The sequence below is a fragment of the Diadema antillarum genome, unplaced genomic scaffold (assembly GCF_040938485.1).
Source record: "Diadema antillarum isolate AM-2024a unplaced genomic scaffold, OU_Dant_1.0 seq00001754_RagTag, whole genome shotgun sequence".
NCBI classification, from domain to species: domain Eukaryota; kingdom Metazoa; phylum Echinodermata; class Echinoidea; order Diadematoida; family Diadematidae; genus Diadema; species Diadema antillarum.
In genome coordinates this window covers 433,904-455,620 of record NW_027272436.1, presented here as the reverse complement: position 1 = coordinate 455,620, position 21,717 = coordinate 433,904, and the positions used below count along the sequence as shown (strand labels likewise).

Below are 21,717 nucleotides of genomic sequence, written 5' to 3'. Positions count from 1 at the left end.
TGATACGCGTCTCCTTTTTTATATTTTTTTCGTCATAATGATGATTTTGTTTCATTAAATAACATGATGCTCAATATCATATGATATTATGGGTGTAACTTATGAATGACACAAAGTGTCTATTTAGATTTCAATTTGGACAAACTTCCGAGTTCAAAACACAGTGTAAGAACATTTGTAGGAATCACTGACTGATCATGCCATCCTTATTACATTTCACAATGATTTCCTCGTGAAAATCCATGATAATGAAGTGCCAGAGCCGATGTTTAAAAATTCCGAAACACAACGCATTTATAATTTCAGTGAACACAAAACGTGTGTAAATCTAAAACATAAGTCTCTTAAAACAACAAAAATACTTTTTTCTGTGTTTCTCCTCCAATTCAAGGAAAAGTGTTGGTATAGCTCTGTACAGCGCCCCGTGATAGAGGTCACTTTGTTGTTGCTGTTCTTTTTAAACTAAATGACAGACGTATATCTCCGAGTCCGCATGTAATAGCCCGTGATGTTTCAATGTTTCCGGGGTCATATTTAGCCCGCCCTCTAGCTGTCGTATAATATTACATTATAGTAACCTCTTTGAATTTAAAAACCACGTGACTTCAGATGCCCAGTAATAGAACTGCACAGTGCTGGCCAGCTTATGTGAATCATAACGTATGTTTCTATTTCAGTGAGTGGTCATACTCCAATCAAGTGATCACAATGAAGCGAGAATCTGAACTGTCAAATCTCAAGTGACGTCACGTAATATAATTTCAGAATAATTAGCTGTTGCCGAATTGGCTATAGAATGAAATGATATGTATTCATGTACATCATAATATTGCTTCAATAACGATTTTGATATACAACATTAGTTTACAGTCACTTTATTGTGAGTTAATTCTCCCCTGGAAATAATTTTTCGCGAAGCGATAGCGCTTAGGGAAGAATATTCGCAATCTCTTCGCGGGGAAGTCAAGTGTTATATCACACTTCTAAATAGGCACTATCTGTATGTTATTGTACGGAAATAGAATTGAAACAATTATGGACAATGCGCCTCAAGTGGCTCGAAACATTAAGTTATAATTGCCACTAATTTCTACTACTTGCATACTTGAAGACCATAGAGAAAGTGCTTTAGTATAATTTTAGACTGACCATGCTGACAGCTAGAGCACGACTTCTACATTAAATATCATAAGTCAATTGCGATTCCAGTATATTTCATTACTTTCTTTTCACGAAAAAAAAACCAACAACAACAACATCAGAACAGGTGTTGGTAATAATAATCATGTGACATTTTAAAAAAAAATGATAGAAGGAGATTCATATTCCATAACAGTTTATAATATGCTGCTCAAACGTAATGTAGTACCAGTCCCCTCACATTGATTTACCCTCTATGTACAAACTCGAAATTACTATAATTCCTATGAACTATAATGACGTATATAGGAGAGGACGCCAGAATTAACGACCAAAAATGTCGGTAATCAATGTAGGGCCTAACTGTCATTGGAAATTATTATAGTACATATCCATGAAAAATTCATCTCAGCACTTTGCCCTTCAACTATATAGGTAAGCCGATTTTTACAGCAATTAACTGTCTATTATATTATTACTTACAAAAATGATATAAGCGAGCATTATAGATCTGCGACGCAAACGCTAAGACGACGCCTCCTCCCGGGTTGGACAATGGAAACAACTGTCTTGCGCATGTGCAGATCACCATTTTTGCCTAATGAGAATCGTCTTAACGTTCGCGTTGCAGATCTAAAGCTCGCTATTCAAAACACGAGCGAGCAACTGCGCAGGTTTACCTGATTTCGGGAGTCAAAAATGCATGTAAACATATAGGCTTACACTAAGTTCAATTATACGATTCCCGTAAATGTTGATTGCCCTAAGAAGTTGATTACTTAAAACTAATTAATAAAAGGACAACGTTAGTTATTGGTCATTTCGCTCCCATCCTCCAGATCTTGTCAATATCTGTGCTCTTTTAATTGAGAGGGTTATGTTGTCATATGTCATCAAATAATGATTATCTACATGTACTTAATGTTGCTCTTATTTGGGCCATTACAACTTTGTACAACAACAACAACGACGACGACGACGACGACGACGATAACAACAACAAAAACAACAAACTTAATAATATATGTGTTTTCCGTAGATAGCACTATGAATTTCTGTGGTTCTAAGTTATATCCACATACGGTGCTCATTTGCGAAGTATTTTCTCGATATGGCGCTAAAAAATACAAACAAACAAACAAACAAACAAACACAGACGATTTTGGTACCTAACTGACCTACGGGAACCATACATCACATACTATGGACTTTGATCTGCAAACACGAAACGATCTCTCACTGGGCCGATCTTTGATTTGGAGATATCACTCGGCGGCTGACCAGTCGGATCGGCGGGGAACCCATGGCCCGGACGATACAACCGTACTGCGGTCGCTTCGGTTAGAGTTCTTAAGTGCACATCCAAAGAAGACTGATACAAGTACACCAGTGTATGTATATCATAAATCTGCACTGAAACACAAACTTGTAGGTTGGAAGATTCGGACCCACTTACATCTTCTACCAACATGTGAGAGAGTAACAAATGTGAGAGAGTAAGAAAAAAAAAATCTTCAAGAGAATACGACTTGAGGAAAGTACTTTGTGAGGGTTCATATTGTAACATTATAGTGGATTTAAAGACTTTTTTGCCTCAATATTTTACAACGTTGGAAAATGACTAAAGTGCAAAAAAAAAAAGAATGACAAGAAGAACATTACTGAACACTGACGAGGATACTACAAAATGTATGTTTATAAGTGTGTCCGAGTGCGTTATATTAGGGTTAATGTGTGTGCATAATCATACTTAACATGATGAGGTACTGCAGTGTTGTGGAGAATAAAGGATTTGAGGAAGCACGTGACACATTAATTCTCCTGACAAGGTGATTGACAATAGGATTTAAAGGTGCGAGAGTCTGTCAAACTTCCCATGATGTCTAAGCCTATGTTATAATACAGTATATGCAGAGGTTGACGCAGGCACGTATGCATTATATAACCGCGATGTTATGTAGAACCCTGCTTAAAACTCAAAAATTGATCATGGGAAATGTTGGGTTCCTCCTCGTCTGTGTTTTGTCGGCGGCATACGGTGAGTTAAACCTCTCTTCTAATCATGTGGCGCTTTAGGCCTGTAGTAAGTCGAGAAGGCGGTAAAGCCCAAGCAATGCCTGAGCGATGCCGTGTCGAAATCCCGTCGGTAGCTGGTCGATTTAAGGTCACAACGGGATAACTCGATTAAAACTACTCATTCTACGATTCTATGATGGCGCAACAAGCATTAATCCGCCAAGTTTGAAGAATTACGATTTTGTAGCCAAAATGTATACTTTGTCAATGTGTATTTTGACTTATGCATTATAGTAAGTAAATTTTGCCTGTAAGCAACTTTTAGAAGTGATCTTATTATTCTCGAAAAGTTCTAAAAACGAAAATTTACAAACGTTTGGGGGTTTGTTGTTGTTGTTGTTGTCGTTGTTGTTGTTTTACCTTGGGTATGTGTGCTATCCTAAAAAAAAAAAAAAAAAAAAAAAAAAAAAACTTCCGTAATGACTGTTTGTATTTTTCAGGCTACACCGATCCAGAATGCAGCAGTTATGATCATCAAAATTACGGCTGTGTTGGTGAATGCATTTCGACAACCTCATGCCCAGGTGGAAAGTATATCAGCGGATTGTGTCCATCTCAAGCTGCAAATATCAAAATGTTGCTTCACTGGTACGAACTGCATTACATTGTTCGTAAAAATTGTTCTCCCCTGTATATAGATTAGTCATCTTTATAAGATTTCGTTCTGAATGATAAAAATCGTCATGAAGAAAAAAAAACCGGACAAAATAACAACATTCCTACACCAGTGATACTACAGAAAGAAAATCAATCGTCTTTTTAAATAATGATTATTAGATAGAAAATTTGAGAGGGAGAGTTCGCATTCACGCATGGTTTAAAAAAAAAACAGCACATACTACGCAACAAAGCACAACTGTGAACATTGATGGTATATAATGGAACTCGAAAGGCAAATTGAAAAATATGTAATATTAAATATGTAATAATAATATATAATCAGCCATGAATAATGATGAGCCATTGTATATTTCCGAAAGTGTTCATAATAGTTGATTACTTGTGCCATGCAGAAACAATAAATGAAATGAAAGGAAATGGAATAATATATGATATATTATTTATGATATATGATATATGACATATCTAATATCAAATGAATAATACATTATTACTACTACCATACTACTATTGCTATTACTATCACTATATTATTATCATTATTGGATCATTGTTATCGATTTGAGTCTAATATGTCTTAGTGTGCGGATAGAAGCAGCAGTAAAACGATTGATGTGATTGATGAGGAATCTACTTTCCTTGAACAAAATTATGCTTTTCACAAATCAGTTAATATGCATTGTTGATAATATTGATATGATATTGTTTGAAGGAGTGGATAACTTCGGCTGGAATGTTTGACACATTTATCAACTGCGATGTTTCCGATAGTCAATTGCCTCGTGTTATGATGCATTTGAATGAAACCCTCTGATCTGTATGTGTATGATAATTTTGTTTGTTTGTTCGTTTGTTTGTTTGTTTGTATGTTTGTTTGTTGCTTTCCCGTTGAATAGCGGACAGTGATTCTGAATGCGCTGAACATGATCACTGGCGATATGGAGATGTCGGTCACTGTATCGACACCTCGCAGTGTCCGAGCAGCAACTACATCAGCGGGCTGTGTCCGACCAAACCCAATGACGTGAAGTGCTGCTTTTCAAAGCCAAGTGATACATGTAAGTGGACTGGTCAATGAACAAGAGGACTCCAAGTAGGCATCATTCGCTCGTCACCATGTCATCGTAATGAAGGTTGAGAGTAAAGATGCGCCTATCGAAATGTTACCGAAGTTTACAATATTGATTGCAACTTTCTTGCAACACCCCTTTGGTGGCTTTTTTTCCCCCATTAGCTGTTTTGGCTGATTTTTTTTTTCATCAATTCATTCATTCCTACATTGTCTTATGCTTTGAGAAATGCCGAATAAATCAAATCATTTGAAAAAAAACCCCAACAACAACAAATCAGACGTGTCAGAGTCGAACTTTGGCCAGAAAGCCTTGTTATGCCATCATTTCATCGATCGTGTGTGATCACTTACGAGAAGAATGGTGTTGCGTCCTCACAAAAGTGCTTGTGATTATTGATGATTCACCGGCATGGAACAATGAAAAGAACAGCATCACCGACAAAAAGAAAGAAAAGAGAAAAGTTGTAATATAGTTTGTATAATATGAAACGAAAATGCTCATAATTTCACATATGATTTTATATAGTCAGAATATATTGTGAATCTCTCTTCTGATTCCAAAAGGTTTTCCATGCGAGACTTTCTTCCATTTAGATTTTTTTAAAACGTTTTCAGAGCATGGGCAAGGAAAGTTACTTGGAAAGTTTTAAAGAAATTGACCTATTAGGCAAGGAAAGTACTTGGAAAGTTTTAAAGAAATTGACCTATTAGTCATGGTATCTCAAATCGTCAGTACCACTTTAATTTTGCAGTGCTTTCTAACTAATAACAACAGTAACAAGTGCATCCTGATCGTAATTTATTTGCAGGTGGATCTGATGGTGGAGGAGGAGGTAGCGGGTCCTGCAGTTGGACGGTGCGGTCGCTATCGTGCGAAGTACTCGCTCTCCACAACGTTGGAAGCATCGACCTTCTTACAGATAACGGAATCCTAAACCCACTGGGTTCCGGAGACGGGGCGGACGCGTACTCCAACATCGTCGACACCTGCAACGGCTACACGGCTCTACGATCTTCGTATGTTATACACGAATGTCCATTAATATAACATTCGCCTTGAGTCGATTCTATATCATTCTCTCTTCTGAAAGAATGAGGACATATTTCATGAAGAAATGGGAAAGAGATATAAGGTTGAAATAGAGCTTGTAGAGCAATTGCCTTATGCATCACATCGCATATGATTCATGCCTGTGTGAGAGAAAAGGGTGGGGGAGTGGTAGAAATTGAGAGTTTTGTCAGGGAGAATGAACAGTACGCTGGCAACCATTTGCCGACTTCCAAAAACCTTTCGAGTGACGACCCATAGTAACCAATATAACTGCCGAAGGGTGAATTCAGAGGTCGTATAGAACGGTTGAGGGCTGGTCTTCGCTTATGTCTGAGCCCAGGTCCAAGTGAAAGAATGGCCATGGTTAGTTATCATATAGAATAATTGCTATCATTCGTCCAATGATGTTGCTGGAAGTTTCAATCTTTTGTCGGCGAATCCCCATGGCTGTATATTACAATACTCCAGCACTTTACTTTCCGTTGAGTTCGAAGACCAATGTTAAGTTTCCAGACTGCTAGAGTACACGTGTATCAATGTATTATTAGTATTATTTCTTATCCTTGCTGTAGTGCAGAATAAAAGATTATCACGTCTCCATCTTGTATCTAAGTTACACTGTACTATCATACCCTTCTTTTCTTTTATTCCTCCGTTTTCATTCTTTATGTTCCTTACTGCACGTCTCCCGCTGTCTTACTTTATTTCTCTTCCAAACATTCTTCCCAATTTTTCAAATTATTATTTTTTTCGTCCAGTCCTTTTTTTATTGTGACACTAATTGACATTGGATATGACCATTGTATATATTAATCAGAAGGTTGTGTGTACGAGTCCCACCCGAGCATGCCCGAATGTGTATGTCCATGATTTGTTTTTCATGGCTATAAACACTGAATAGTCGGTGTGTGTATTGTGACGTCGATGAAGAGCAATTCGTCAATCACAGTATGATTATGCGGAATCAAAAATATCACTCTCTCTATAATTCTTTGTCTTACATTGTCTCTCTCTCTCTCCTTCTCTCTCTCTTTCTCTATCTCTCTATTATCTCTTGTCTTCCCCTCCCCAATTAAGTCCCATTTTCTCCTCTCTTTATTTCTCTTTCTATCTATCTATTATATCTCTATTTCTCTCTCCCTCTGTTTTTCCATGTTCTTTATGCACAACTTTGTAAACTTTTTTTTTTTTGTCTTCTGTCTCTTTAAAATCCTCCCAAAGCTACTGCTGCTCCTCCGGATGTTCTCCTGGAGGTTCAACTTGTCTGAGCCAGACTCTTCTGGAATACATCATCGACCTTGCTGACGATGGCCACTACCTTCAGGTATTTTGACAAATTTGGAGCGAGAAAAGTAACACAGTGTATGTTTATACCATCTCTCGATCTACCAGTTACTGGTACCATCTACGATATTATAATAGCGGCTTGCAAGAAAATATCGCGTGGAGGTGGTAATCAACAGCTGAGCATGTTTTGTTGATGAGGAGGTCGTAACGTCAGTTTAGGTCATAAAGCTAATTTTGCTATTGTTTTTGATAAATCACATTGATGGTTTCAAATATATCTTATGGCCCATTCTCAGTAAAAGTGTGCAAATACGGAATTTTGGTGTCGCCGACATTCCATTACCGTTTGCGGTTCCATGAAACCTATTAGATACTATTTAAATGTTTATAATATATCACGAGGACATTATTTCTTAAAAATAAACACGATCAAATGCGGTTGTCTGCCTTTTTGTATAAAATTTTGCTGTTAAACTTCGTTAAGACCCCCAAAACGCAGTGTCGCCGGCTATTTTAGAATTATGTTTTATTGCTCTGATGTGACATCAACGAATACCTATTAGAAAATCGATGTACTGGTTACTGCACTGGAAGTTTATTCTTGGATTTACGAAAAGCCTTTGACCTGGTCCCACATGATTTTATTATTCATAAACTTGAAAAATATGGCGTATTTTCCAAAGAACTACAGTGGTTCACAAATTATCTAAACAATAGACAACAGTGTGTTTCTATAAATGGTGTTCTCAGTGAATGCCTAACGGTCAAATCTGGAGTACCCCAGGGTTCAACACTGGGTCCATTGTTGTTTTGTATTTATATAAATGACCTGTGTAATATAGATGTATCATCGAATGTTAAATTGTCTCTTTATGCAGATGATACAGTGATATTTTGTAGAAATAAGAATATCCAGCCATTACAAGAGGAAATGCAACTACAGCTCGATAAAATTTCTCAGTGGATGAAAGTAAACAAGATGATGTTAAATGTAAAGAAGACCAAAGTAATGGTGTTTGGTTCAAGAAAGAAATTGCAAAATTGTAAAATTTCTGTAATGTACAATGGTCAGTATATTGAACAGGTAAATGAATTTAAGTATTTAGGAGTTATTTTAGAACCTACTTTAAACTGGTCGAAACATGTTGATAATATTTGCATTAAAATTGCTCGTGCAATTGGAAGTGTACGAAGAGTGAAATGTTTTCTATCACGTAAAACGATTATCAATTTGTATTACTCACTAGTTTTACCCCACATAGATTATTGTTCCACCACCTGGGGTTCATGTTCCAAATCACACATTAAGAAATTACAAATAATGCAAAATAAATATATTCGTATGATTTTTGATATAAAGCAACATGAATCTGTATCACTGTATATACCAACACTACATTGGCAAAATATTGCAGACAGGATAAAATACCAGCATTGTCTCATGGTCTTTAAGATTTTGAACAGGCTTGCACCGCCTTATATGAATCGCCTGATCACACAGCGACCCGTTTATTATGTAACACGGTATGCTACCAACAGCCCACTGTTTGTTCCTCAGGTTAACACCGAGTACAAAAAACGTAGCTTTTCTTATTATGGTCCAATGCTCTTTAATAAGTTACCCCTTCCCGTCCAGACGCTGAGTTCATTGCCTCTTTTCAAGAAACACTGCCGACCATTGCTACATACTATATGATCTTAGGTTGTGAAGCATGGTAGAAGATAATGTTTGTTTGTTTTTTGCTCATTTGATTATACATTGAGTTGAGTTGATATAATCCTGTATCACATGTTACCACATGTTTTTGTAATACACTGGTACCCCTCTAGTACCATTTGTGAATGTACTTGTAAATACTGTATATAATTCGTTTGTTTGTTTGTTTGTTTGTTTTTGTGTAGGTCACCTACTGTTTGTTTTTACCTGAAAGTTTATGTATGCATTGTATTATCGTATACAGGGCTTCCTTGAAAAGCAGGTCTGCTGGCTGTCAGTAGAACTGAACGGAATGTCCCTGTTAAAAGATGTTGTGAATAAATAAATAAATAAATAAATGCTCCTCTCCGTCCACAACCACACTTTCCAAATATCATTTATTTTGCATGGACGATAAGCAAATCTTATGTGCTAATCACAATACTCGAAAAGTTCCAAAATTTTTATTGACTTCTTTTTCATAGCCTTTTGAAACCTGTCGCCAATTTCACCACCAGATACGTTACCAGTTTCTTTAGTGTTACAGCATTGCGAAAATAACAAGACTATGCACTGACCCTGAGTATGAAACCCTGAGGATATACTTCATACATTGCAAGTACTTAGTTTTTTTGTGCAACAGCTTTTTATTGAGAATACGGTACAATGTTTGAAATGTCGGTTTTCTACATTTTAATTTGGACAGTTATACGTTACATACATTTCACGCCACCCACTGCGACAGATATTGCAATGTCAGACAAATTGTATATTATACAATACTCCTCGGAATGACGCATCGATTCAACATTAAAGTTTAGTACAAGTGAGAAATATTCGGTGGATATCGCTCTCATAATAACATGATCGACCATATACGTTACCACAGATACGTGACCGAATTTTGTTCATTGGTCTTGTGCTTCCAGGGGATCAAATCTGGTCAAAATTCATCCCTACACATTACATGCTTCGTTTTCTTGGACCTCAGGATTATATTCTTACACCAAAAGGACAGGGAGGTGAAAAAGAGCAACACTTCCACATGATTTTTCTTTCTGCGTCAGTGTCTCACAACTTAATGCCAATTTTTCCGACAGATACGTTACCACATAATCAAAATGCTGAAAAAATTGTAAATGTTTTTACAAACAAATCGTTGTGTGCTCATAAATTCCAAAGTTCTAATCTATAAAACCCAGCCACTTTCATATTCTATGCAACAACTTTTAACGTTTATTTTATAAGACGAAGCTATGATTCAGCATAGCAGTTTTTTGCTTTTCAGATTTAGCAGATACGTTACGTATTATTCAGGGCACCCACGGTGACAAATAATGTCATGTACAACAAAGTGTTCATAAACCAATTCTGCATAGAATGACGCTTCCATAAAAAATTAGAGTCATGTTCAAATGAAGAATATTCAGTAGATATTACTCTGTAACTTCACCGACGGATTCATTATGGTACGCCAGATACGTTACCTAACTTTGAAAGAGTAAAAAGTAGTTTATGAAAAGCTTCCGGGAAAAGTTTCAGTGTTCTGTTGCATATTTATTCTAGTGTTTTTCAACATATGAAGAACTACTCAAGATTCATTGATAAGTTGAACAATTATGTATTCATTTTCATTAAAAGGGGTGAGCCAAATACTTTACCATAGATCAAACAACTTTTTAGTATATCGAGTTCATAGAGACTGTACCTACTTCCTTCTAAGTGCGTACAAAATATCTTTTTTAAACCTTGTTTGCATTATCCATCAAAACTAAATGAATATTTGTAGTCAGATGGATAAATACATTCAGACGTAAGATGAGAATATTCTGTGAATGAAGAACTCAGCTCTCATATTTAGGGCTCTTTTCCACTACATTTCATAGTTTAAATATTACGTACAATGTTTAAAATTTTTAATTTGGGCTTACATCATTCATTTTTACATCAATTCATAAAGTAAATAACTAAACAGGTGATATTCATTAATTCACACATAATTAAAATTATTAGTTATATTTTACCAGATGCGTTACCAAAGGCAATTCGATGTTTTTCGATAGTTATTTCCCCAGGAAAGCAATTCATATTTGTTTCCTGTGCAAATTCCAGATCGGATCGTTCCCTTTGCATGATTTGTGGCATTCGAAACTTTGTAAGCGAAATTTGTTAAAAATACAAAGTGAATCTTAAGGTTATATTTAATTTCAGCAAAAAACATATTTCAACCTACCACACAGAAATAATTTCTACCAACTAGCAAGAGATGACAACGTCTTTACCTCTTGAAAAATCTCAATATCTTTAGGGGGGACAGATGTCTTTTCCTGAACGGAAATTGGATCAAAACAATAAATTTAATTCAAAGTTAGGAGTCCATTACAACATGTAAATTTGCGGTAACGTATCTGATTGGTGATCAAAAATCATATATCATGCTCTATTTCAATTCATTTTTACTCAATGAATGCCCATCATTTAGAATGTTCCTCTTTTTGTTTCGTATTTGACCGGTTTTGAAGTTACCAAAAACACATCTTTGAATGTATTACTTTGTGGTTGATTTTTCGGTTTTACTCACATGGAATTGAACACTTAATCTGACAATTGCCCATATACTTCTTTTTGCTTTGCGATTATGACCCAAGATATCTATGAAGCCAGAAAAAAAAAGAGTGATAGGTAGATTCAGTCCTACCATTACTTGCTTTAATTTTGATGTGCTTGGCACAAGCAAAAGGTAAAACAAAAAAGAAGTTGTGAAAGCATGAATACATCAAAAAGGTTTACTCATCCACTTTGTAATTGCACCCATTTAACCTATACTTCTCAACTACAAACGCTAAAAAAACGCCATGCAGCGCTTGCGAAGGCATTGGTTTAGTCTTTTCAATGCAGAACCATCTATTTCATATATTCGTATACTACTACTGATAACGTTGTAAAATTCCACGGATCTGGGCCCTGTTTCATAAAGCTGTTCGTAAAGTTACGAACAACTTACGAGCGACTGGTGATCAGTTCTTGTGCTGAATTATGGAAATTCTGATAGGTATAGCACATCAGAACTGATCACCAGTCGTTCGCAAGTTGTTCGTAACTTTACGAACAGCTTTATGAAACAGGGCTCTGTTTGTCACTACAGAGATGAAAATAATCTCGCAACCTCAATGACGCGGACGAAGAATATTAGATTTTCTCCCTTCCATATACATCACAGATAAACGCCATAGCCGGTGCCTGTCATTCCACTAATTCATGGCACTACCAGGGCACAGCCGTTGACTTCCAGATACTCAGCTCCAGCTCCTACAGCCAGTGGATGTCGAAATGTTCCGCCTACGGAGCTGCTGAAAACCTCGGCCCGGGCTACCCCGGCCATTCCACGCACACCCATTGCGCCTTCTCATCCTAGAAGATAATGTGGTAAACCTCGCATTGGCATATACAGCGTTTTCATAAGCCTATTCCACCAATGGGTATATCAATCCGATTATATCATGGGGAACCATAATCTGGGTTAAGCCGTCGAGTGCAAACGTGGCACCGCTTCATAGGATTAATTTTTCTGTGCTTTCTGCAATGTTTTTTTTTTTTACCTCAAAATTCAGCCTGAGTGGTTCCTCTTGTTTCTATATTTGATTTAGTTAAAATATTTATTTTTCTATATTTACCATAAATCAAAAACAAACCATCAATAACATTGCAAAACAAGAGCAAGAACATATAAGCAACATATTATATTAATTCTTCTTGAACTAGCGAAAATGACGCAATAAAATTTTCATGATTATGAGGGTATAACCAAAGGAAGCATATACCTTGTAGTGGCTCAATTATTATTTAGCGTAAGACTGTCATGATGATTATGAAGAAATGAAACTGCCAAAACATAAGTCATACAGCAGTCATATACGCTTTATGAATGTGAATTAAAGAGATGGTTCGAGCTGTTTCTGAAAGCATTATGTCCAAGGACATCTGCTTATCAAAACTGTCTTGTTCGCGTCGTTGTTTACCGATTTTATTAAGTAAGAATATGTGAGGCACTAGATAGAACAGCAGCGATGCTTCCTTTACCATATTGTTTTCATATTTTCTTCTCGGACTTAACTTTGGACCCCTATAAGTACATGCTCATGATTTTAAAGAGTATATTGTGAACAAAATTATCGGAATAATGTTTAACTTCCCTCTGAGTTATCAATTCTATAATGGGTGTTGTATAACTTTAGGGTTCTGAAGTTAACAAATGTAACACAAGGCAGCAAAAATGGACACGATGTGGTATATTGATACAGGAAATGTGAAAGCATCAATTCTTGAGAATTGCTTGCTTTCGAGATATCATTAAAAATGACAATACACTGCAAGTGAATGTTGACTTGTCTTGATTTCCAATAGTCTTAGAATCATTGATATGATAATTATGTGGCAAATGAATATTACAATATTTTTCTTCTGTTTACTTGGATAACCCCACGAAAACAAACAAACAAACAAACAAACAAACAAACCAAGATTTTGTCAGTTACGTCATCTGTTGATAACTGCCAAAGTAATTATATGATCTACAAAAGACATTGGAATGCACCTTCCCCTATAGACTGAGCACCTAATATTTCCATGATATCACGTAATGATATACAAAAGGCATTGTGTGTATTGTGTGGATCGACAAAATCTTTGTTCAGAGTGTGTGTGTGTGTGTGTGTGTGTGTGTGTTTTGCGGGCCTATCGAAGTCCTCTGGAGAAATATGAATATGAATACATTATATTATGATTGTATATATACAGTAGAAAAAATATCATAAGATATACATGGCAGGCAGTTGTTCTATTCGCCACATATAAGGATGATCATGGTATTACAAATCAGCACAAGTGAACACACATTTTCGATACACTGTAACTTTTTTTTTTGTATGGAAGCAACTGGGATAAGTCATTGAACTTGAATTTGCGAATAAGCCCATTTGACACTTTAAACTTCCATATCCAATTTCTGCGACGACAAAAAAAAAAATATGGTATCTTCAGGAAAAATTCAACAGGTAAGAAAGTATAGCCCCATCGCTATGCTCTTTAAAATTGAACGATATTGTGATAACTTTTCTTTTCTTTCACTGTCTCTTATGTATACGCAGAATAAAGTTTATCTACCTTTCCAAACGGCTGTTCGGGAATGATATGTTGTTTTATCTTATTTACACAGACATAATACTGATTATATGATATTATATAGTACATGGAAAGTACCTTTATTCCGTCGTTAGAATAATACTGTACAATTAAAGCAAAAATGAATGAATGAATGAATGAATGAATGTTGAATGGATGGATGAATGAATGAATGAATAAATGAATGAATGAAACATGTCATACATCATGACAGTCACACTTCAAAATGATATGTACAAATGTACCAAATATTGTCTCGACTGAATACATTGAATTAAAATTTCTTATGAGAACAAAATTTTTATAATTTAAACGCACCAAAACTGACCAGGTATACACTGTACTAAAATTGGGCACACGTTTTCAGTCTCGCACTCTTCACTCATGCATACCATGCATACAGAGTCCTGTTAATGCCATCTGCAAAGAAATACATTAAAGATCATTACTTTTAAATAAAAAGCACCTGAACTCTAAATGACAGCAAACGCTAGACATTCAACGAATGACTGACAATATTGTGGCATTGACTATACTTCAGATACTAAAACTTCAGACTAATACTTGCACATTGTTTCTTTCAATAAATCACCAAAACTTAGTGATGGAAGGACCAAAGAGGTTATACTCTACATAATATGGTCAACTAAATAATCTTTTTTAAGAAGAACAAATATGTTTCAACTTTTGCGAAAAAGGATGACGTAACATCTGCGATGCTGCCAATTCAAATACGTGCATGTATTGTTATCGACCATTACTTTTCAAAACCTCCACACTTTTAACGAACCGACGTTAAACTCTATCTTGAAGTCATAGCTGATGACTTAAAATGCCTTTCTTGTACTAACAGTGTTATCTGAATACAGAACTGATTGACAAGAATTTGACACGATTGCTGGTTGTCCAACTCGCCAGAAGCTATAGTAAGAAGGAAAATCAACATCTACAGCAAAGCGGATTGGGAGAAATTTGCTGATTTCATGCAAGGTGTAGGCAAGGAAATTGAAGATAAGCTTGACTTTTGCTCAGTGAATGAGGCTTGGGTTATGTTCAAGAATGGAATAGAGAAGGGAATGACAGAGTTTGTTCCACATAAGATGACATCCAAAAAGAATGAAATACCTTGGATTACAAACAAGATTAAAAGGTTGATCAAAAGGAGAGATAGGTTGAACAAAAACAGTCGGAACATGAAATTGAGAAACCACGGGGTAGTCCCTTTTCAATTGGAGGAAGAGTTGAAAGCTATTAAGAAATCACTGCAACAGGAGCTAAGGAGGGCTTATTGGAATTATGTGGAATCTCTCTTCTCTATCGATGAAGATACCACAGAATTTGAGAGTATGAAGAGATTTTGGGGCTTCATCAAACACAACAGGACTGATAATACAGGAATAAGAGAACTGAAAAGTGATGGTATTACGATCACTGATCCGATTGCAAAAGCTGAAGCATTGAACCAACAGTTCAAAAGTGTTTTCACCAAGGAAACTCCCATACCGAATGACTTACTACCGGAAACCTCAGACTTTGAAGAAATGGAGGATATTTTGATTACATCAAAGGGTGTAGAAAAGTTGCTTTGTGGTTTGAAGATATACAAGGCCCCTGGACCGGATGTTATAACTCCACGAGTCTTGAAGCAGCTGGCAAAAATTCTGGCTCCAATTCTTTGCAATATATTCCTGTTGTCATATGAATTAAGTGAAATACCAAATGATTGGTGTGAAGCAAATGTTGTACCAGTCTACAAGAAAGGTAATCGATCTACTCCTGTAAACTATCGCCCCATTTCGCTGACATGCATTTGCTGCAAACTAGAACACGTTTTAGCCAGCAAAATTATGAAGCACGGGGACGAAAATAACATCATTTTTCCCCTACAATATGGCTTCCGTAAGAACATGTCATGTGAACAACAATTACTTGGTTTCACAAGCGATTTACATAGGAACTTGGATGCAGGGTGTCAAACGGATGTCCTAATCATGGATTTCTCGAAAGCTTTTGACAAGGTTGGACATGAGCGGCTTTTACGTAAACTGGACTACTACGGTATCAGGGGGAAAAATCTGAAATGGATTCAAAGTTTTCTCAATGGAAGAAGTCAGAGGGTCGTTTTGGATGGTGTTAAATCTTCTCCAATAGCGATGGGATCTGGGGTGCCTCAAGGGTCGGTTTTTGGGCCTTGCCTCTTTCTGCTTTACATCAATGACTTGCCTGATGGTCTCGCGTCAAAGGTTCGCCTTTTTGCCGATGATGCAATTTCCTACATGACCATCGACAATCAACATCATACGCAAAATCTTCAAGAGGACTTAAACAAAATTGGTGACTGGGCGAAAAAATGGATGATGGATTTGAACACAGATAAGTGTAAGGTTTTGACAATATCCAGGAAAAGAAGAAAGGTGCAACACGTGTATCATCTAAATAACGCCCCTCTTGAATCTGTTGAATACGTGAAGTACTTTGGTGTAATCATCACTTCTGATTTGAAGTGGACCCAACACATCAACAATACTGTCAATAAAGCAAATAACGTGCTTGCATTTCTAAGACGCAATCTTCGCATAAAATCTTCTGATGTTAAAGCCACAGCTTACAAAACGTTGGTTCGACCAATTGTTGAGTATGCTTCCACAGTTTGGGATCCATCTACCAAGAACCTACTCCACCAAGTGGAAATGGTCCAGAGAAGAGCTGCGCGATTCACTTTAAATCGCTATCATAACACCTCGAGTGTCACCAAAATGCTACAAGAACTTAATTGGACCACTCTGGAACAGCGTAGAGAAAATGACAGGCTAATTATGATGTACAAAATACACAATAATCTTGCACCTCTTTCAGCACAGGACTATATTAACAAACAGGCTACTCAGTTGACGAGAGCCTCGCAACCACACTCCTATCAGGTACTTAGTACTATAATATTCGAGAACTGAATCGCATCGCCATTCGTTCTTCCCAAGAACTGTAAGGAACTGGAATTCCCTGTCGTCAGAAATTGTTTCAGCGCCATCTGTGGGATCATTTCGAAACCGTCTAACGGTTGATCACAGTGGCTAGTTATTTTCGTCATATTTTCTATGTGCTTGTAATTATCTGTAAATAAATTGTATTATAATGTAAATAGCACCAGTCTGCAAGAATCTTCAGTCTATTGAAGGAGGCAGACTTAATCAGAAGAAGAAGAAGAAGAAGAAGAAGACAATGTGCAACATATCAAACATGACGTCATTTGGCAGGCTGTTTATTTCCACAGGGGGAACCAAGCGTTATGCGCATCTTCTTCTTGTTACGTAATGTTCATGAGGTCCGCGTTACGCGCCTACTGTGGGAAGAAGACGCCTCTATGCGCGTTGACATGACAACGAAAAGGTACAGTGGCAAATATCAACAGAAAAACAACACTCCAACATTTCGTGTGCTGACTACGATCGGCAGTGGTTTATCACGGAACTTTCTGATATTTTCGTATTTTGCGCTCGAGAGAGATACGATAAATATTTTTGTCAGGTCAGTATTGATTATTTACACTTCAATATGTGAACATACGTGATTAATAGCTGCTATGTTTACTAATTTTCATGTTATCCCAGCTATCAAATTTTTTTCTACTCGAGACAAATCAAACTCTCAAAGTCAAATGAAGGTCACGCAGTCCACTGTACACGCAGTGGTGTATACAACGTTGTACTTCGTGACTTTTCAGCTCTCACTGTGTTAGGCTTACATTCTGTTTTTGTAGATATTGAGATCTACTCTGACAGACGACGAATGGAGATGTTTCCCAAGTCCCAAATTCACGTTCCCGTACCATGGGAGTTACAGAAGAGGGCCCGATATGGCAAACCGTGGGTATGGGCGACCGCAATGTCATCCGCGAGCAGCCCTGAAAATGTAAGCAAGACCGTCCCTATGTCTCAAATCAGTATATTTATTATACGCCATCAAAATGCAACAAGCCATGGATACATGTTATAATACTTCAATACTATTTGGTAGAAAGTCTACCACAAATTCACAATAACATCAGCACAGATGAAATATTAGCGAGATAGGGAAAATGTAGAAAAGATAATCGAACGGAATGATTGTCATAACGTAATAAGTATGACATAATATTATAATAACTATGATTAAAATATGAAGACAATAACAGAATGACGCGAATGTACAAGTATTACGTAAGTCTACAAGCATAAACTATTAAAATCATCCGCCACAAGTTAATATTGAACGGTGCACTATCCCCACAGATTAAATCTATTAAAGTAAGTTTATAAACAGAAACGGCATTTCATGACTTGAGGTTGCTTTGATATAACATATAATGATAAAGGAAAAGACAGGCGAATGCCGTTTGTTTGATGAAGTCAACACCATTTACAAGGGATTGGCCATAGAAATCACTTTAATCGGAAGATACACAATGCAACAGACATGACAAGCGTTGATTTAAAGATAGATACGATGATGCTTCTTGGTTTCAGCGGTATTTATTTACGGAAAATATATCTGGTTTTCTCGTTTCCCCATTTATAAGGTTGAGACCGCCGGCCAAGCTCCATCGCCGCCAGTGTACCTGGCAGGCAACCTGCTCCTTCAGCTCCTGCAGCAATCCCTCAAGAATGAACACCTGAGGGAACAGATTGGAGTATGTTGAAGACCTAGATCTTTATCACATTCCTCTCTTTTTATCAAAATGAAGTTTACAATGCCGCTTTATAAGGAAAAAGTAAAGAACCCCCCCCCCCAAAAAAAAGTGCAAAACTATATCATATCTTTAAAAAAAAAGGAGAGTCATATGGAAACTTAGGAAGAAAAAAGTAAGCCAATCAAACACATAAAAATGAACAACAAAATATAGGCAAGGCTATAGTTCCTGTGGTTTTTTGTTTGATTATGTTATAAGCTGTTTCCAGATGTAAAGAACATAATATAGATCCTATTCCTTTTATGTTACTTTCTCAATGATAAGCCAATAAGTCCGCCAGATACTGACTGCCAATTTTCTTATCTCCTCATTTCTGACAGGCTTTATCCAGCAAAGTTCAACTTGCTGAGAGGAAGTTAACGCTGGCTAAGCGGTCAGCAAATTTCATCGGGGGCATGGCCAGCCACTCCCTTAAGAAGGCGGCTCGCGCCCAGGAGGAGACTCGACTGGCCGAGCTGATGGTGAGGCAGGCGGAAGATCGTGCTTGTCGTGCCGAGAAACGGGTGACAGCGATTCAGGAGGAGATACAAGTAGCCGAGACCAACTTGCGGCTGATCGGAGAGAAGGCGATGATGGCAGAAGAGATCGCGGCGAAAGCTCAGCAAAGGGCGGTATCTACAGAAGAGAAACTGGCTCTGGCAGAAGAAGGAACTAACATCGCAGAGGAGAAATCTCGGCTCGCCGCGGAGAGAGCGACACGTCGTGCCGAAGATAGGCTGAGCATCGCCAAGGAGAATGTGAGGCAGGCAGAAGAAAAGGCGATCATTGCCGAGGGGAGAGCGAGGCAGGCTGAAGAGAAGACGATAATTGCCGAGGACAGAGCAAGGCAGGCCAAAATGAAAACGACGATGGCCGAGGAGAGAGCAAAGAAGGCCGAAGAGGATGCACTCTTCGAAGAAGAGAGGGCGAAGCAGGCCGAAGAGAGGACGAGACGGTTCATGGACAAGTATCTGGATGCAACATCACAGATCGAGATCTTGAAGATGGAGCTGGCTTTGGCTAAACATAAGAAAGATCCTCCAGGGAGCCATCTTCAGGTGAGTACTCTAGATTTAGAAAAACAAAAGAGAAATGCATATTCAATGTCATCTTTTAAAATGAAAATACAAAAAAAAAAGAGAGCACATTTGAAAAGATCAAGACTTTTGCCCTTAATCTAAATTTTGCAGAGAAGAATGAACACAAAGAATATAAATTTGCTTCTATTTTTGCCTATTCCCAGGATCTTCAGACTGACATGACTGTCGCTTCCTTGGCCGTTTCTCCTGCATGGTGAGAAGAATTGAATATCATGTTTCAACAATTTAGACGCAATGCCATGACATTCTGTTTACGATTATGTTGACCTCGAATCCTATATGCATTTAAACATTGAATAGATCCGTCCACAACTATACCAGGGCAGAATGCAAATTAGCAATCAACTGACGCAGAAGATTCAATGAAAAAAATAAGTAACGCCGGCTTATATCACTTCAAAGTTTCCTTCTTCAAAAATTTACGTGTCTTGATTGCACGTCTTGACTGTTCAGCCTAAAACATCGGAGTCGGTAACAAGTACACATCATCTATAGCAGGTGTAGAGAAAATATTGCCAACGACTTCTTATCCTCTATATTCTGTTCTTCGTAAATCAGTACGCCATGTCAAGCCGCAGCCTCGGCACCTCCTAGCTCCCTCCCATCCCCATCCTCACACGGTTCGACACCAGTCGGCACTGCGGGCTATTCGTCACCCACCACCTCTTCCGTCTCAAACTCCCTATCCCCTGTGTAAGATTACGGCAATTTACTTTTTTAGAGTGATGCTTCTTTTATAGGGAGTCTAGTATGGTGGACTCTGTATATTACGTATTCATTACTTGACGACGAGATGTCTGTTACACTACACCATATCGTTTAACCTAGAACTTCAGCTCTGAATTAGTATGGAAAGGAAATCGCATTTGCCCACCATGTAAACCACTGTGAACTATCGTAGTTTTAACCTTCAAATAACAATGACGTAAGATACCAGTCGTCTTTTAACCCATGTGTATCAGTGTCGATGACCATGATACATGTAGTTATTATGTGGTTCTTTATCTTTCATTTTGTATACAAGAATGTTTTATTCTTATAAGAAGAAAAAGACTCGTGCTGTTAGTGCCTCTTTTTCTTTCTCTCTTTTCTTGCAGACATACTTCCCACACGTCCAAACCGACATCTTCGTTTCAGACGTTGGCAAGCCCCACTCCTTGGTAAGAACTATTAAGTCATGAACGATGGAGAATTTCATGGTAACATTTTTTTTTAAAGTTCACCAGCGTGTAAACCTTCGACAATCGAAGGCTGACATTATAACGTTCTTGTGATGATAAACATTTTATCAGTACACCAACATCATCCTGTCGTATACAATGAGAACACAACATGTGATCCACTGAAAAAAAAAGATAGATATAATATTACGACTGCTGGATTACTGTTTTCTCTCTTTGTCAGGCCTACCAATATTCCATCTCAGGTAGTTACGACGACTGGGGCCGTTGCCAATAGCAACACAACGGCGAGAACTCCAAGTCCTCGTGGTGCTGCTGCACCATCTTCACCATCAGTTACCAGCAAATCTTTGGTTACCAGCTCCTACATTTGGACCATCACCGATCTCAAGGAGTTCCACCCCACCAAAGGCTCCACCATCCTTGGTCAGGGGTCCTACGGAACGGTTTATCTATGCCGTCACCGCATCACCAATGAGCCAATCGCCCTAAAGACTTTCACGCTGCCCTCGTCTATCAGCCAGATGACCAAGAAGGTAACTTTTCTCTTCTTAATCTATGTTCCACCTTTTGCATTAGTGTATCAATCGTTTATTCATTTACTCCT

At 37.6% G+C, this 21,717-nt stretch overlaps 1 pseudogene; it reads left to right on the top strand.

Moving 5' to 3' along the window:
* Positions 1-3,129: 3,129 nt before the first annotated feature.
* LOC139712059 (uncharacterized) lies at positions 3,130-12,358 on the top strand (annotated as a pseudogene).
* The last annotated feature ends 9,359 nt before the right edge of the window (positions 12,359-21,717 follow it).